Source organism: Mastomys coucha, unplaced genomic scaffold (assembly GCF_008632895.1).
Source record: "Mastomys coucha isolate ucsf_1 unplaced genomic scaffold, UCSF_Mcou_1 pScaffold22, whole genome shotgun sequence".
Classification (NCBI taxonomy): domain Eukaryota; kingdom Metazoa; phylum Chordata; class Mammalia; order Rodentia; family Muridae; genus Mastomys; species Mastomys coucha.
In genome coordinates, this window is record NW_022196905.1 from 34,719,900 (window position 1) to 34,738,181 (window position 18,282).

The window sequence follows — 18,282 nt, forward strand, 5'->3', positions numbered from 1 at the left end:
TAAATTGTGTAATAAATGTTTCATAAATATTGATGGGCAGCTTGTTAGGGACATGTCTGTGGGCAGATGCTATGGAAATGGCCTCTAAGTTAAAGTGTGTTAATGACACTATTTTGCAGTGATAAAAATTTGTAACAGAAATGTGTTGTGTTTGTGGTATGTATACCTGAGTATATGTGTATGTATGTGGATGTGCATATGTACATGTGTGTGCATATATATACATACATGTATAAGTAGGTGAATATACATGTATGTAGGTATATATATATATCTTTATGTCTGAATGTGAATATATGTATATTGATATGTATATGTTTATCTGTGTGTATTTGTGTATATGTATGTATGTGTGAATGTGTATTTATGAGTGTAAGTATATGTATGTGTATTTATCTGTATATACATGTACACATGTGTGTGCAGGTATGTGTGTGGTTTTATGTCAGTTTGATCAGACTTAACTTAGAGTAGAAGTGATGAAGAGTAGAGTGGAACATAGGATTCATGAAAATATGCAAAAGACAACTTAATTGCAAGTAAAATATAATTTCTAGTTTTAATATTATATTGAGAATCTTGATACAGTAGGTAATGCATATCTGATTTTGGAACCAAGTATGTATTGTGTTACAGTTTTGTTTCCTTTCCTTTAGGAGTTTGAAACCTTCCAATTTCTAGGGAGACTGCCTGAACAGGAAGTTAAACAACTCAAAATGAGTTCAAGAATTCCCTGACACTGACCAAGTTCACTAGACCCCATCCATGCAGTAGAAGTTCTCTGAGACCAGGAGAGCCAAGCTTCAAAGAAGACTCTCAGCTTTCAGACAAGGCAAGCTGGAAAAAAGAGTCTAAGAAGAGGAACACTCCAGGGAAGACTCTGCGTCCAGATCAGCTGCCTGGAAGATGCAGATGCTAGCTGCGCTGAGCTGACTCACTCAGAATTAGCACTTTCCAAATCGTTGAGCTATCTGCAGGCTGTGCAGCATGCTCCAGGTTCCAGCATGTTCCCAGCATGCTGGGGTAGGTTTTGGCAATGCAGTTTTCTTTGAGTCATTTCTACCCCTATGAGTATCGCTTCACTCATATTTCTGTAAATAACCTCAGTAAAATTCACTGGTTCACCAAGTTAGACTTTGGTGGTATCTGTACTTTGGTCTGTCATGATCTCTTTGTCTACAGTGAGTAGGTGTGTGTGTGTGTGTGTGTGTGTGTGTGTGTGTATGTGTGTGTGTGTGTGTGTGTGTGTGTGTGTGTGTATGTGTGTGTAGCTTCTACTGAAGAAGTCTTGTCACACAACAGTGACAATGTTAAAAAGACATGGCCTTAGAAAACATTTAGTGAAAGAAGCATCATTCACCCCACTAGTTAAGATAGACAGCTATGGTTTCATGAACTATGGATAGTATGGTTTACCTGATATTGTTATATTCTTTACCAGACACAGTATCAGTACTGTTTTAAGTATTAGCAGGTAAGAATAGAAGAGTGGTTAATTGAGTTAGGTAGTCTACAAAGCCTAAAATATACCAAAATATTATTGTTATTGCTATTATTATTATCATTGTCATTATATTACAGAGATGTTTGACACCTTTCACAATACAGAAAGGCAAGCCTTGGATGGCTACTAAACCCATTAATGGTCTATGTATAGCTTTGTAGAGAGGCTTGTACTTCTCACTCAGCATCTGCCATTATCACAGCCAATCACACCAAATTGCCCAAAAAAAGCAGACTGTTTTCAAGTCTGTGTGTTCTCTGAATGGAGCTTATACTATCTCTACAAGGCAGCAATTTCTACCTGCTTTGAAAAGTCTGCTACACTCAACAATCCTATCCTCAAGGGAAGCTGAGTATTATTGACTGGGCTTATAAAGCCTGAGTTGAGAACTTATATAAAATCACACAGAATTCTAAAATTTGATTTGAGAAATGGAGGCCTTAGCAATAATAGAAAGGCCAACCATATTAAGATACCAGGTTAATGTTCTCCTCTAACAGACCTCCGAGAAGTAAAACCAATCAGCTTGTGTGTGTTTGTGTGTGTGTGTGTGTGTGTGTGTGTGTGTGCATGCATGAGTGTGTTCACTGAGATCAGAAATTATGTTGCCTTGGATTCCAATAAGAAATAAAAGAGGACTTACTTTCACAAAGTATGAGCAGCATCTCTCTGGTTCACCCAATGATGCACTCCTAACCTTTGTCATAGAATCCACATTCAGTTACCATCCTATATGTATCAGTAAGTGCTGATCTGTGGATAATGTGTGGAGCTGGACATGAGGAAGTGCAGAATGTCTTCTTTGCAGCTGAACACTGAACATTGAAGTGGGAAGAGTTTTTGATGGATACGTAAGTGTGGGCTTGTGTGCCAGAGGCTTTCTATGGATATCTCTGGCTCGACCTGGTGCAAGAGCCCAAGCGAAGGGAAGCGAGCACGGGTGGAGTCATCTCTGCCTTGTCTTCCAGGCTGCTCTGTTTCTCTGCTCTGCTCTGCACTGAATCTGGTCAGACTGGGCAGATGAGCGGCTGACTAGCCAGTGAGGAGTGCAGTGCAGCTTCAGGACGCCTTTCGGGAGACTAGACCTCTTCCCAAGTGTTACAGCTTGGACAACGAAGTAGATCTTTTACTTCCCTGGATAGGATATAAATACAGTTTTGGGAGTCATTCAGATTTCCACAGCAGTTATCTCTCATTGGTTTGGACTGAGAGTCTTTATTTGCATTGAAGAGGGCTTAACCAATATCACACACCTCTCCTGCTGGGGTGGTTCTGGGGGGCTGGGACTGAAACATGAGCCAAGGTCCCAGGAGTTATAGCCAAGCACCTTCTGTCCCTTGCAGGCAGAAACTACCCACTGGGAATCTGGGGTTCTAGACTCATATTCGACTGGGCCCAGGCTGCCTGAACAGACCACTGCCCTAGAGGTTGTGGAGAAAGAGGAACACTCCTTCATTGCTGTTGGGATTGTAAGCTGGTACAACCACTCTGGAAATCAATTTGGCAGTTCCTCCAGAAATTGGACATAGTACTACCAGCTGACTCAGCTATACCACTCCTGGGCATATACCCAGAAGATGCTCCAACATGTAAAAAGGGCACATGCTCCACTATGTGCATAGCATATGAACATTATTATTATTTATAATAGCCAGAAACTGGAAACAACCCAGATGTCCATCAATAGAGGAAGGGATACAGAAAATGTGGTACATTTACACAATGGAGTACTACTCGGCTATTAAAAACAATGAATTTATGAAATTCTCAGGGAAGTGGATGGATCTGGAGAATATCATCCTGAGTGAGTTAACCCAATCACAAAAGAACACACATGGTATGCACTCTCTGATAAGTGGATATTAGCCCAGAAGATCTAAATACACAAAGTACAATCCACAAACCACAAGAAACTCAAGAAGAAGGAAGACGAAAGTGTGGATACATGGTGGGAGTCATGGCTCCAGCAGCATATGTAGCCGAGGATGACCTAGTCTGTCATCAATGGGAGGACAGGCCCTTGGTCATGTGAAGGTTCTATGCCCAAGTGTAAGTGGATGCCAGGGCCAGGAAGCGGGAGAGGGTGGGTTGGTGACCAGGGTGAGGGAGGAGGGAACAGGGATTTTTTGTTTTTGTTTTTGTTTTTTATTTTATTTTTTCTTTTTCTTCAGAGGCTTAACTGGGAAGGGAGATATCATATGACATGTAACTAAAGAAAATATCTAATAAAAAAAGAGAGAGGGGGAGAGAGGTAGGGACAGAGGGAGGAGGAAGTTTGGGAGGGAGAGGGAGAAAGAAGAACAGAGGGATAGAAGGAATGGAAGGGGATGGAATGTAGAGAATGGATTCAGTCCCTTTCTGCTTATCCTCTTCCGTTCAGGAAGGTCTGCCTTAGACATTCACTCAGAAGAGTGAGCAAGGCAGAGTTCAAAAATTCCTGGGTCTGGTTGTCATAACATCATTTCTCACTGCTCACATTCATAAAAAGTTGTAATAGTTTTGCTGATACTGTGCAAGATGTTTTTAGCCTTTATTATCTAATGTAATTCTCATGCAAACTCTGTTAAATACAGAGATAGGATTTTAAATTAACAATATGAGAAAATGTAAGAAAAATTCTGACACACTTTAGACTGAAAAAGATAAAGTGAGCAGCTGTGATTTGAAATCCGTTTTGTCTGAATTAGAAGCCTCAGTAGACTGCTTTGTACCTTGTCTCTGGGGTGTGATGTAGCTGCTATGACTCCAAAAGAAACAAAGGACTAAAACTTCTTTGTAAAGCTATTGGAGATCAAACAAGGACCTTCTGTGAGTTAGAGAATTAAAATGGATTAAGCACCTAGGGAAGCTCTAGGATGGGCCTGAAGGAACCTTGTGAAAACTCATACATCATACTCTACATTCCAGTTGAGAAAAATAGGAAAACCACTCCTGGCCTACATTTTCACATTACATTCTGGCTGATGAGGAAGGGAAAATCTTCAGTATGTGTAACAATGGGCTTCAAAATTCATAGAGGATTCCACTCAGGGCCCTGTGTCATTTTTGTATAGCGTTCAAAACACCGCCAGGAGGTAACCATTTATGTACGTACTTCTAGGTTCACCATCCATTGCCCAATTGATAACAAAATTTTATAAACGTTAAGAGTTGAGGCACACCAAAAATAAAGACATAGGTTTATAAAATTGTAACCGTGGTCTGAGGATCTTATGAATGAATCAATTTTAAAAGGAGGTTCTATAGTAGATACTTGTGGAGTTGATTCAGGAAGTCTGGCAAGAGCCACATAAAGGAACATTGCCTTATTTTCTCTCGCACTTTGAGGGAACATTCTATAATAGCAGGGAAGGCATGACAAGCATGATTGTAACTGGTGATATTATAAATAGAGGGGGGAGGGGGAATCCTACTTCTGCTGCTCAGTTCTTTTTCTACTTTTTATCCACTCTGCCTATGGGTCTTCCTGCTCAATTATCCCGGATCTAGCAAATCCCCCACAGGCATGACTAGTAAGTTGATTTCCTGGACCTTAAATCTGTCACAGGTCCTAAGTAAACATAGGTGTGCCTCAGCATGGGACAGAGAAAAATGCAAACAATGTTCACTTAAAATATCAAGAAGTAAAGTAAAAACTTTAAAGTCTTCAGTCAGGTTAGGAAAGATGGCTTAGTGGATAAAAGCACTATTCTCGCTGAGGGTCAGAGTTCAATTTGCTATACCCACACAGTTGCTCACAGTCCTCACTGTCACTCTAGTTCAAAGATGCCCCACACAGGTGTTGCCTATACATGATGTGCAGAAATACATGCAGACAAATATCCTTACACATTAAAATATATGAATAAATTTTAGGAAAATGTAAAATGCCTGAGTCCATAGTAACCTTTCTGCCCTGATGATTTCCATTGGCTTATGAAATAAATTGATTTGAAATTATTCTACTTTCTATTAGGAGAAAGTAAAAGCAAGCAGGCCTGCTGATGAAAAAAGGTGTTCATAGAAGATGAAGGCGGTTCTTCTCTCAAAATGGAGTTCTTGTTGTGGGGGCCAAACACAACTCATAGAAAAGTGGAAAGATGTCAAAATGGTTGCATTTGTTGAAAAATAATTTAGGGAAAATGTACATGTCTTAGTTCACATTGAAGAGAGAAGATGCTACGTCAGATAGCAAAGAGGCATGAAAGAACGTTTTCTTTCACAGAGCAAAGAAATACATTTTGGCTTTCTTCATTTCTGTTCCCCTAATCCCTGATACTGCATCTGGTCCTGGTAATCATTATGTCTTTATGATAAATCTTGATCAATAGAGAATATTTGGAGCTGGACATGAAGAAGTCTAGAATGTTCTGTTGGCATGTGAACCCTCGAAATGAGTTATAAGGAAGAATTTCTGAGTAACTTATCTGCTTTAAGACACTGGGAGGCAACTTCTCATTTGGTGTTTCTGACAAAGATTGGAATTGATGAGTATTAGATAAAGAACAATATTACTTATTTAACCTAAAAGCTGAAGCGTTTAGAACACTTGAACTCTGAGACTTTGTAAGTAGAACAGTGGTTACTTAAAAAATTAGAGATATTTTGTCTTTGAAGTATTTGTACAGAGTACCTTCAATATGTCCTATGTAGTTGCTATGCTTTTGTATGCTTTTCTTGACAATAGTTTAGCTATGTAGTTCATAGTGTCCAGTTCCTTTTCTTTAGAAAAAAATAGAGGGAAACAGGCCTGCTAATGAAAGAAACGTGTTCATAAAGGAAGAACATAGTTTTTCCTCAAAATGGAATTTGGATTGTAGAGGTCAGAGAGACTCAACTAACCAGTACCACCAGAGCACCTAGGGACTAAACCTCCAACCAGTGAATACACATGGTGGGACTCATGGCTCCAGCTGCATATGTAGCAGAGGAAGGCCTAGTCGGTCATCAATGGGAGGAGTGGCCCTTAGTCCTGTGAAGGCTCTATGCCCCAGTGTAGAGGAATATCAGGGCCAGAAATGGAGAGAGGGTGGGTTGGTGAGCAAAGAAATGGGGGAGGGAATAGGTTTTTTTTTTTTTTCTGGAGGGGAAAGCAGGAAAGGGGATATAAAAATGAAAAAAAAAGTAAAAAGATGTTGAAATAGTTGTATGCTTTCATTTGTCTCTCTGAATCAGCCTTCTTGGAATTGTAGATATGCACCAACACTGTTGGCTTGTAGTGAAATAATTACAGAAGTATTATCCTAATGGGCATCATAAAACTAAGAATATCTTTGAAGCTTCAGGGTGTGGGATAGCTCAAGAGCTAGTTAAAAATCATTCTGTTTTACTTAGCACTGGTAAATAGGGGTACAAGTTGAACTGACCACTAGATAGATCCCGAAAAGAAAAAAACAAAATACCAATGTTAGGAATTAGAGGGGGTGGTCACTCATGAATGAAGTCTAGATGCCCTGTAAAAGTTGTTATTCAAGCTCACCTAGGACAAAGTGTATTCAGTCAATCACAGGGCCCACTGATACCAGAGTCTTAAAGGCAAGTCAGGTGAGCTGATTTACTGACACGTCTTTCTTTCCTGCTCTTTGCATAAGAGGAACCTCATTTCCTCATCAAAAGCAGGTCCCACTACCAGCACTGCCATAGATATTCATCCCTCTCTTTTCTGTCTGTAACAGACATAGTAGTTTCTCTTATCCCTGATGTTAAAGAAAGCAATAGGGATCAAAAAAAAAAAAAACATCTTGTTTGATTTCTTCTCCTGTTTCCCATCCTCATGTTGCACAGATTTCTCTGCTGAGTCAGAAGTAAAGGTGAGGCGTGTGAAAATCTTTAACTTATGAGGAATATTTTATTCAAAGAAGAAGTCACATCTGGGAATTTTGGTGGAATAACTAAACACAGCACTTCCAACAATATTCATCAAGAACAAAGTGGGTGATATTGTCGACATTCTTCTTCTATTCTAAATAGTTTACAGGTTATAGAAATATCTATATATGTGTATACATATTTATATATGAGTTATAGAGATACTACATCATTACAGGATGAACTAACCTTGCAAAAACTTCTGACAAATTATTTCTAAAGAGAAAGGCCCCACTAATGGTGACTAATAATGATTATTATTCCCTTTCCCGGTCCCCCCCAAAATGCCCTATCCCATACCCCTCCCCCTGATTTTATGAAAGTGTTCCCCTATCCATGCACCCTCACATTCCCCTACACTGGGGCATCAAGCCTTCACAGGACCAAGGGCCTCCTCTCCCATTGATACCTGACAAAGTCATCCTCTGCTGTATATGCAGCTAGAGCCATTGGTTCCCTCCATTTGTACTCTTTGATTGGTGGTTTAGTCCCTGGGAACTCTCGGGAATCTGGTTAGTTGATATTGTTGTTCTTCCTATGAGTCCTTCAACTCCTTCAGTCCTTCCCCTAATTCCTCCATTGGGGCCCCCTTGCTCAATCCTATGGTTGGCTGCAAGCATCTGCATCTGTGTTGGTCAAGTTCTGGAAGAGCCTCTCAGGAGACCACTATCAGGCTCCTGTCAGCAAGCACTTCTTGGCATCAGCAATAGTGTCTGGGTTTGGTGGCTGCATTTGGGATGGATCCCAAGGTGGGACAGTCTCTGGATGGCCTTTCCTTCTGTCCCTGCTCCACTCTTTATTTTTGTATTTTCTTTAGATAGGAGTACTTCTGCGTTAACATTTTTGAAATGGGTGGGTGGCCCCATCCCTGAACTGGGACAATACCTAACCTCTGGATATGGTCTCTATAGGTTCTCTCTCCCCTTTGTTGGGTATTTCTGTTATTGTCATCCCCATTGGGTCCTGAGAGCCTCTTACTTTCCTGGCATCTGGGACTGGGGCTTTCTGAAGACTACTCCCAAGAGCAGTAAGGCTTACCTTCAATTTGGGTGTTACCTGGCAAAAACTCTGATGGAAGTATATCCAGCAGATCTCCAGGAATTCTCTAGATTTTTCACAAGATTGGGACTATAAGACACTCTTTCTCACAGATGGAGCAACTACTTTATTCCTGAGACAGTTCTTGATGGACTATCTGGACCATATCCTATAAACCAACATAATAAATGCCTTATTATAGCACTTAGAGAACCAAACTAATAAAGCTGTAGACATAACACATAATTTTGACATCAAAGGATATAAGAGAATCTTTTTTTCTAGATCCCAATGTGAGTGATGCAGAAGAAGAAGTTTACACATTCCATTTTCCAATGTGATAATAGTTTGATAGAAATTTTGTTGTTTTGATTTTAGGAATAGCAGGTCCAAAGTCAAAATATTAATAACTATTCAAATACACAAGTCAAAACACTATAAAAACAAGTTAAAATGAAGTAGGGAGATATCTGTTGTCAGCCTCAGATCCTGGTTGATAAGAATTGAGCCTTTTGGTTTGTACAAGCTGGAGGTCTCATAACTTAATGCACTCTAAAAGCTTGGCCCTGTTGTTTGTAAAGTTATTAGTTCAGATAAAGAGATGGGTAAGACAGGGCTAGTAATGTGTAGTGCTTGAATTAAAATATCTCCCATAGGCCCAGAGGGAGTGGCACTATTAGAAGGTGTGGCTTTCTCAAAGTAGGCATGGTCTTGTTGGAAGAAGTGTATCTCAGTTTCTTCCTGCAGCCTGCAGATTCAAATTTGGAAATCTCAATTGTCTCTCCAGCACTATATCTTCCTACATGACACCATGCTTTCTGCAGTGATGATAATAGACTAAAACTCTGAAACTATAAAAGACTTTCAATTAAATATTTTCTCATATAATAGTTGGCATGGTCATGGTGTCACTTTGTAGCAAAAGTAAATAAACAAATTAAGACAAAAGTTAGTACCAGGGACTAGGGTATTACTGTGATAGTTCTAACCAAGCATTTGTTTGGAGGAATGTGGACTTTGGAACATTGGATTAGGAAAACAGTTGAACAATTTAAGTGGAACCTACTGAGTCAACCTGGTAGGGACATGGAAATGGTGCTGAGCGTGATTTGAACTGTGGAGGCCCACCTCAGGACGTTTCAGATGAGAAGAATTTTTTGTATGTGGGCTAGGGGCTGGCCTTCTGGTAGTTTTGAAATAGAATTTGGCTGCCTTTGCCCTTTCCCAAAAAGTCTGTCTGAGGATAAAGTGAAGAGTTTTGGATTAATTCCCCTGGAAAAGGAAATTTGAAAACAGCCTAGTATTGACTTTCCTTTGATGTTACTAATGTTCAGTCTTATAAAGAGCTGTAACAAAAAGGAACAAGGTAAACAGAAAAAATACAGAATGCACAGTTCAAGGGGGAAAAGGGTACCAGGACATGGAATGGAGCTGAGTCCTATGTACAAGGAGATACATAGAATAAAGAAAATCTTGGTGTTACATGAATAGAGGGAATGGTAATCTCAGGGCAATACCCCAACTAGCTAAGCTTCCATCTTTTGAAAATAATTTAAGGAAAAGTTTAGGGCCACATGTGGTGGTACATGTCTTTAATTCCAGTATTCCTGAGACAGAGGCAGATAGATCTATAAGTTCCAGGGCAGCCACATCTATAGATCAAGTTCCAGGATAACCAAGGTTAGACAATGAAGGGAATCATCAAAGAAAAATCTACTAAAGATATAATTGATCTAAGGAGCTATGTTCCAACCCCAGTAAGCTACAAAACTTGTCAGCTTCAGCCAAGTGACTCTGGCTTTAGAATCAAGGTTAGAATAGGATTATGGAATCTCCCTCCACATCTTAGGAAAGCCATTAAAACCAGGCATGTGTCAGGTGTGTCCCTGCATGGAGGCCTAGAAAGGCCACTGTGTTAAGCTGTGAAGATGTAGCCTGGGTTGCCATAAAGACCCCAAAAGTGTAGAGACTTCAGAGCTATGGGATGCCTGCTATGGAGAGCTCCTAATATGGAGCAGAACTAGTCCAAGTAGAGTTCTTAGGTCAACAAGGCTGAAGGGATTGGAGGTCTGAAGACTGTTTTGACATTAGACATTGAGGTTACCCAGCTGGTTTCCAGTCTTACTTTGGTTCAGTATTTCTGCACTATCTTCCTTTTCATTCTTTTTGGAGTAGTAAGGATCTCATTCTTATCTCATTAGGATAAAATTTTATTTCTTACAGTCACTTGCATTACAGTCCTAATACCTAAAAAAAGAAACTTGAATTCCTTAAGCCTAGTCTAGTCAATCTCAATTTTTGTCCTACAATGAAGAAGAAAATTAAACAATATGGCTAAGTTTCTTATACTTATATTACCAGAAGATGTGATTTCTTTCCTCCTTAGTAAACATTTGAATTATATTGACTTCCAGTTAATAAAGTTCAAGTCAGCAAACCCTACCATGGAGGGGAGTGTAACCATGCCCCAGTGGATTTTCACACGATTCTTTCTTTCTCTTCTCCCCTTCTCTTCTTCTAGTCTTCCCATCCCCTTTCCTCTTTGTATCTCTCTTGTCATGCCTTTCATTCTTTTCTCCTACTCCACCTTCTAGTCCTGTTCCTCCTCTTCTTGACTCTTCTTCTTCTCTTCCTTATTCCTGCACCTAGGGCTTCAAAACTATCAAACAACTGTTCAATCATGTAGCCATAAACTGCAAGTCCTAAAAAGCTATTTCTTTATTTCTTATACCTAATACCTTTATTTACTATTGTTTGAACTTAAAGATCTGCTAGTGTTATATAAAAGGCTTCTCTTTACTTTCTCTTCCTTTTTTTCTGTTGTTGTTTTTGTTGTTGTTGTTTCATCCTATGGAGTTGCAAACTCCTTCAGCATTTTCAGTCCTTTCTCTAACTCCTCCATTAGGGACCCCGTGCTAAGTCCAGTCGTTGGTTGCAAGCATTTGCCTCTGTATTTGTCAAAGAACCTACAAAGAAAGAGAACTTCAAACCAATTTCCCTTATGAATATTGATGCAAAAATACTCAATAAAATTTTCCCAAACTGAATCCAAGAACACATCAAGACGATCATTCACCATGATCAAGTAAGCTTCATCCCAGCGATGCAGCAATAGTTCAATATACTGAAATCGATCAACGTAATCCACTATATAAACAAACTCAAATCAAAGAATCCACATGATCATCTCATTAGATGCTGACAAGTATTTGACAAAATTCCACCTCATATCATGGTAAAAATCTTGCAAAGATCAGTAATTCAAGGCCTATACCTAAACATTATAAAATCATTATCCACAAACTGGTAGCCAACATCAAAATAAATGGAGAGAAACTTGAAACAATCCTATTAAAATCATGGACTAGAGAAGGCTGTCCACTCTCTCCCTACCAATTCAATATAGTACTTGACGTCCTAGCCAAGGCAATTAGACAACAAGAGGAGGTAAAAGGGATAAAAATTGGAAAGGAAGAAGTCAAGATATCACTATTTGCAGATGATATAATAGTATACTTAGGTGACCTCAAAAATTCCATCAGAGAACTCCTACAGCTGATAAACAACTTCAGCAAAGTGGCTAGATATAAAATTAACTCAAACAAATCAGTAGCCTTCCTCTACTCAAAGGATAAATAGACTGAGAAAGAAATTAGGGAAACAACTCCTTTCACAATAGCTACAAATAATATAAAATACTTGGTGTGATACTAACAGGCTATTTCTAACCAGTCAACTGTCCACAATATAATGCATTACTCAGACTGAGAATCAATACTCTCCATTTTATACTGAGTCTTAATATATACCTTGTTTGAACATAACCCTCAGTAAGAAACTTCTAATTGTATTGTCTAATGTTCTCTTCTATTTCTTTGGTGCTATCAGGATAATACAGTAAGGACAGCTCTTCTTAGAAAATATATTTTATGGTATCATCATTCCCAATGGACTTTTTTTTTTACTTTTTAAGTTATTATAAAACATGGGCAGTTTGCATATACACTAAGCCTTCAAGTAATTTCTTCCTTTTCCTGAATTGACTGTGACTATACTGTATGATGTGGTGCCCTATCACTAGCCTTGTGTGTTCTGATGGATATTTCTCTCTCTCCCTGTAGACATCCTACTTCTGTGATTTCGTCAACTGTTCTTCAAAAAGTATCATGTACTAAACATTCTTAAGGGTGTTCTTCTTTGAAGTGTTCCCAAAGCTTCCATCACACCCAAGTGGTAGAGTACAAAGGGAAGAAGAAACTGTTTTTCAAGTCGAGGTCAGTAGGGTCAACACCAAGAGGTTAGTATCCCTTTGAACCATCTTACCATGGGTATTCATTTTTACAGCATAAAACATTTATTCTCCACATCAACTGTGAATCCAAAATATGGACTAACCAAAATCCTCCAGTGACATATGCCAAGGTGAATGACTAGGAGCTTTTAGCTTCAAGTCTGAATTCATTGCCTTCATCATTTCATTGAATCTGAAAGGCAAACTGGCTATGTAGGAACAAAGGGAAAAGTTGAATTTATAAGAGAGATCCCACATCAATATGAACCAAGTCTGTTAATACTTAGTTATCTAACAACAGTACTGTAAGATGTTTACAAACATATAACTATCTTATTACTTATTTGTGACAATGCATTTCAGTGTCCAAAATCTAGATTATGGGATAATAATTATATGAAAGTTGGTGTAATAGTACATGGTCATCATCTCAATACTTAGGTTAGTAAAGCAGGAGGGCTAAAGGTTTGGGATCAGTCTGGGTTCCACAACAAATTTAAAGCCAGCCAAAGGAGCAAATGGAGCCTGTTTAAAAAAATATAATTACAGGAAATGCTGCAAGTATCTTCTTGTATCCCACATGGTCAGCATAACATTAGACTAGGGACCATTTTTTGTTTTGTTTTGTTTTGTTTTTTTGTTTTTTGTTTTTCAAGACAGGGTTTCTCTGTGTAACCCTGACTGTCCTGGAACTCACTCTGGAGACCAGGCTGGCCTCGAACTCAGAAATCCACCTGCCTCTGCCTCCCAAGTGCTAGGATTAAAGGCTTGTGCCACCACTGCCTGGCTTAGGGATCACTTTTGTGAATGAACATATCAAGTAAAAATGAAAATATAATCAGATCACAAGAGGAAAAACATTCTCATTGTCAGAGACATTATATAAAGCATGGCAGTCCTATGAGGATACCCTAGTGCTTAGTTAACCTTACTTTCTTACTATTATTGATAATAACTAATCTCCATTATTAATTTACAGATTTAAGCCTTTAAAATAGTACTTTATAAAATCAAGTACACTCTTGATTCTGCCTTGAAGATGACTCATTTTAACATCTAAATTAGAAAAATAAGTAATATCACATGAATTAAATTCATAAATGTAAACTATGAATTCACAGTAAGGAGTATGCTGTATTGTAAAGCACATTGTAAACACTGGGGTTCTTAATTAATAAAGGAATAACATTTGAAATGTAAATTAATAAAATATTCAATAAAAATATTAACAAAATTTAAAAGTAATAATAAAAATGATATTTGGGTTCAAATTATGAAAGTCGCCAAAAGGCTCTAAAATAGAAAATTCACATAGTCTGTACAAATGTGTGAACTAAGAAACAGCATTTCATTTCCATTGTGTAAACAGAGAAACTTTGGGGGAGGGGGAAGCAGAGACAACTGCTTTTTGTGTGCACAACTTATTTGTTCTTTAATCTGAAGTACATTGTTCTTTGCTCAAACCTTTCTTCTAGTCTGCAAAGTAGAAAAACCAAACTTTATTTACTGTGTTTCTGTAATAATTATTTTGAAGAATAAAATTTTTATTGCAGAACATTATACATGGTTTATTAGAGTTACTAAAATACAGATGTATAAATATTAGGTTTCTTTAGGATTAACTCTGCCCACATAAAGTATTGAGGAATACTAAAACAAACAGTGATCTAAAAAGTTGCTTTTTTCTATGTAAAAGAAGTCTGGTAACTCCTGCCTTCTTCTGGCATCTCCTCCAGTGCCTCCACAGGCTGCCTGCCTGCTGAAGGACAACCACAGTCTGCTAGGTACTGCTAGGGTTCTCTCTACCATGATTATTTTCTACAGATGCTGATAGAGCAAAGAGTGAAGAGGAAAGGAAATATCTTCTGAGGGAAATTGGTCACTGTTTACACAACTGTGAGCAAACTCCACCCTCTACCTTTGCCTGTATATGTTTGCGCTGATACCTTTGTGTCACCACTGACTCCCAGTTCACACAAACAATGTCAGACTTCCCAACAGAATAAGGATTCTATATAGCTGTATTATACATGTTCCTTATGGCGAGGTGTACATTACCAAAAGAGAAAGATATTTACCCCATTTCCTGTTCCAGTTTGTTGCAGTCTTTTCACTTGAAGGCATGTCTTCATGTATATTATGCACAGCTGATGGTTCTACACTAATTCCAATTGAGCATGAGTAGACATTTAGGTTAGCCATTGCAAAAGTCTTCATTCCACAGAAGACATTCCGGAAGAGTGCTTCTTATAAAAACAAATCATTCTCTTTTTTCACTCCTGTCACCTCAGCATCCAATGTGAAGAGTTGCAAGGAACTACCTTTCCCCAGAGTTGACTTTCCCATCTAAATGTTGAAGTCCATCCCATTGCATGAAAGCTATCTCAAATTTCACAGCTGTATTCACCCCAGAGTTCTATGAGGATTCAATTACACTAGTTCTTGATCATCCTAGCTACTCGGTCAGAATGGGTACCACTTTGAATTTAGCCACCTCACGCCTGCATTCTTCACTTGATGTTCCATGGTTGAACAAGGAGTGCTTTCCAGAGTATGTCTCTCTTCCCAGTTTCAAACATCGTTCTCAGAGTTGTATGCATCAAGATGTGTGTTCACAGTATGACTCTTAACTTTAGTTTAAATAAAAAGTGCCAGCTTTCAAAATTTTCAAATCCACTTCATCCAAAACCATGTTTTATAACATTATTATTGCAATCAATTTATAGTAATTAATAAACTTAATAAAAACAGGGGAAGAGAACTTCCTCCACTGTCTAAATTCTGAAGTACCAACATAACTATTTAGCTCCATTTTAAAATAAATTTAAAATGATTCTCATAACTTTACATTTAGTATTTATCTTTCTGCTTTCCTTAATAAGGGAACTGAATATATTTGCAACTTCTTCTACACAGAATTTCATTTTACGTACTGTATAATATTACACTGAGTGCACACAGCATGATATGTACAATCATTCCAATTTTTTTGTCCATTTAAGTTGTTTCAATTTTGTTCATTTTCTATATAATCACATTAACTCTACTTGGATGAAATAATTTCCCATTTTTGTGTTATTTCTTAACAAGGACTTTACATGTACTGCATCTGTTTACTAAGATTTTACCCTCCTATTAATAAATATCTCTCAAATGCTTTTCATTAAAGTCCTACTAATTTTGTCAGAACACATTTCACATTACCTTAGCAATCCCCTGGAGGTTAGGCTGATGATTATGAACATGGTGAGGATACTTGGAGCTTTCCTGATGCTCTTAGTACCCTCTCTGCCCAAAGGGAGTTGAGATTATGAACACGAACCAACAGCAATATAACTATAGACAATTTTCAGCAATTGTCCAGTAGCTGACAAGTGAAGATGGTTTAAATGAAGTGATATGGGTAAGAAGAGGAGAGAAAATTAGAGAAAAAGTAAATATTATCTTAGACAATTCATTTTCTTTAAACATTTACTACTAGTCTGCCTTTGTCTACAGTTTATAATAAGAAACATCAATTTTAAGGAAGACTAAATAGACTCCTTACATATGTGTATATATGTAATAGCCAAAGTGTAACCATTTCTGGTGTTCCTCACCTTTCCCTGCTCCAACCCTAATACACTGTCTTGACAAGTTTCAGTACTATATGTGAAACATACTGAAAGTTTCAGAGAAACTTAGGTCAAGAAGCATCACAGTTTGTCATCATTTGTATTTTCTTGAAAATGTGGTATGTGGAAGGGAATCAGCTCGATAAATCATTAGAAACTCAGGAAAGAATGCATTATTGCCAAAAAGTCTCTTTGTCAACATAAATATGAGGCATGGATTTAATGTCTGGAAATTGGCCATATGTGTGAGATAGACATATCCTCGAGACTACAATGGAGTATGGAGACAGACATCCAGAAGCCAGGTGACATAGGTAAACCATTAATTCTAATCATTAATTAATTCTAATCAACTAAGTGGATATCTTAGTCAGGGTTTCTATTCCTGCACAAACATCATGACCAAGAAGCAAGTTGGGGAGGAAAGGGTTTATTCAGTTTTCACTTCCATATTGGTGTTTATCACCAAAGGAAGTCAGGACTGCAACTCAAGCCAGTCAGCAAGTGGGAGCTGCTGCAGAGGCCATGGAGGGATGTGCCTTACTGGTTTGCTTCCCCTAGCTTGCTCAGCTTGCTTTCTTATAGAACTCAATACTACCAGCCCAGGGATGACACTACCTACAATGGGCCCTCCTACCCTTGATCACTAATTGAGAAAATGCCTTACAGTTGGATTATGGAGGCATTTCCTCAAGGGAGGCTCCTTTCTCTGTGATAATAACTCCAGCTTGGGTCACATTGACACACAAAACCAGCCAGTACAGTGGAGTAAGAGGAGACATTGTTCACATACTACAATTTCCATCTTGTTCAAATAGTGAAATATTTGAAAGGGAGTCAGAGAAAGACAAAGACCTAAAGTGGGTAGTCTTCTAGTATACAAGATGGCATCCAATGAAGATAGATATTTCACAAACTATATAATTTTTAAGCTTAAATCTTAATTTTTCACAGAATTACCTCAACCATGTGACTATGCTCCTAATTTTAAAAAAAAATGTGGGGACTATGGGGTTGGTTAAGAGCATTTATTGCTCTTGTAGAAGACCCAGTTTTGGTTTCTGGCACCCACAGGGCTGCTCACAGTTTCTGTAACAGTTTCTGTAACTCCTGATCTAGGGAACCCAATGCTTCTTTCAACTTTCATAGGCTCTGCATGTATGTGGTACATACTCAGACACATGCATATATGTTTACACATACAACACACAGTAAAGAGTTTTCAAAATTTAAAAGTAATAAGAACATTTCTAGTATTTCTAAGGTCCTCACATTCTGTCATCTGCACATCTCTAAAGAACCTGACATTTTTTTTTCTGACCACTTATTTTCTTTTTAAATACTCATGCGTGTTTTATTGAACAGCCATTTTTATTGGAATATGCTTCTGGCAAGAGGAGAGAACCTCATGCAATGTACAAATTTCACTAGCCCCAGGAGGTTACAAGCCTTGCAAAGGCTTTCAACAAAATCTTTGGGAAGAGGAGACTGGTTCACAGTTTAACTATAATCAAGTTGCATAGAAAGTTCCTAGAGTACAGTTTTTTTTCTTTTTAAAAAAGTTTATTTATTTATTTATTTATTTATTTATTTTTATGTATTTACATCTCTACCAGAGCTTCCCCTCAATCCTTTCCTCCTAGTCCTTCACTGGCACCACCCCTTCCCCAACTTTCATCTCCTTTCTCCTCAGAGGATGGAAGACCTCCCATGGATATCAACCTGGCTTGGCATATCAAGTTGTAGTAGGACTGGGCACATCTTCTATTGAGGTTCGACAAGGCCATCCAGTTAGAGGAAAAGGATCTAAAGGCAGATAGCAGAGGCAGAGTCTGTTCCTGCTGTTAGAGGTCCCAGAGGAGGACCTAATCCCAACCTCAGCTGACCAGTGGAGGAAGAATACCTGGAGAGTTCTCTGGAACCAAATGGAAAATTCTCTCTCTCTCTCTCCCTCTCCCTCCCTCTCCCTCTCCCTCTCCCTCTCCTCT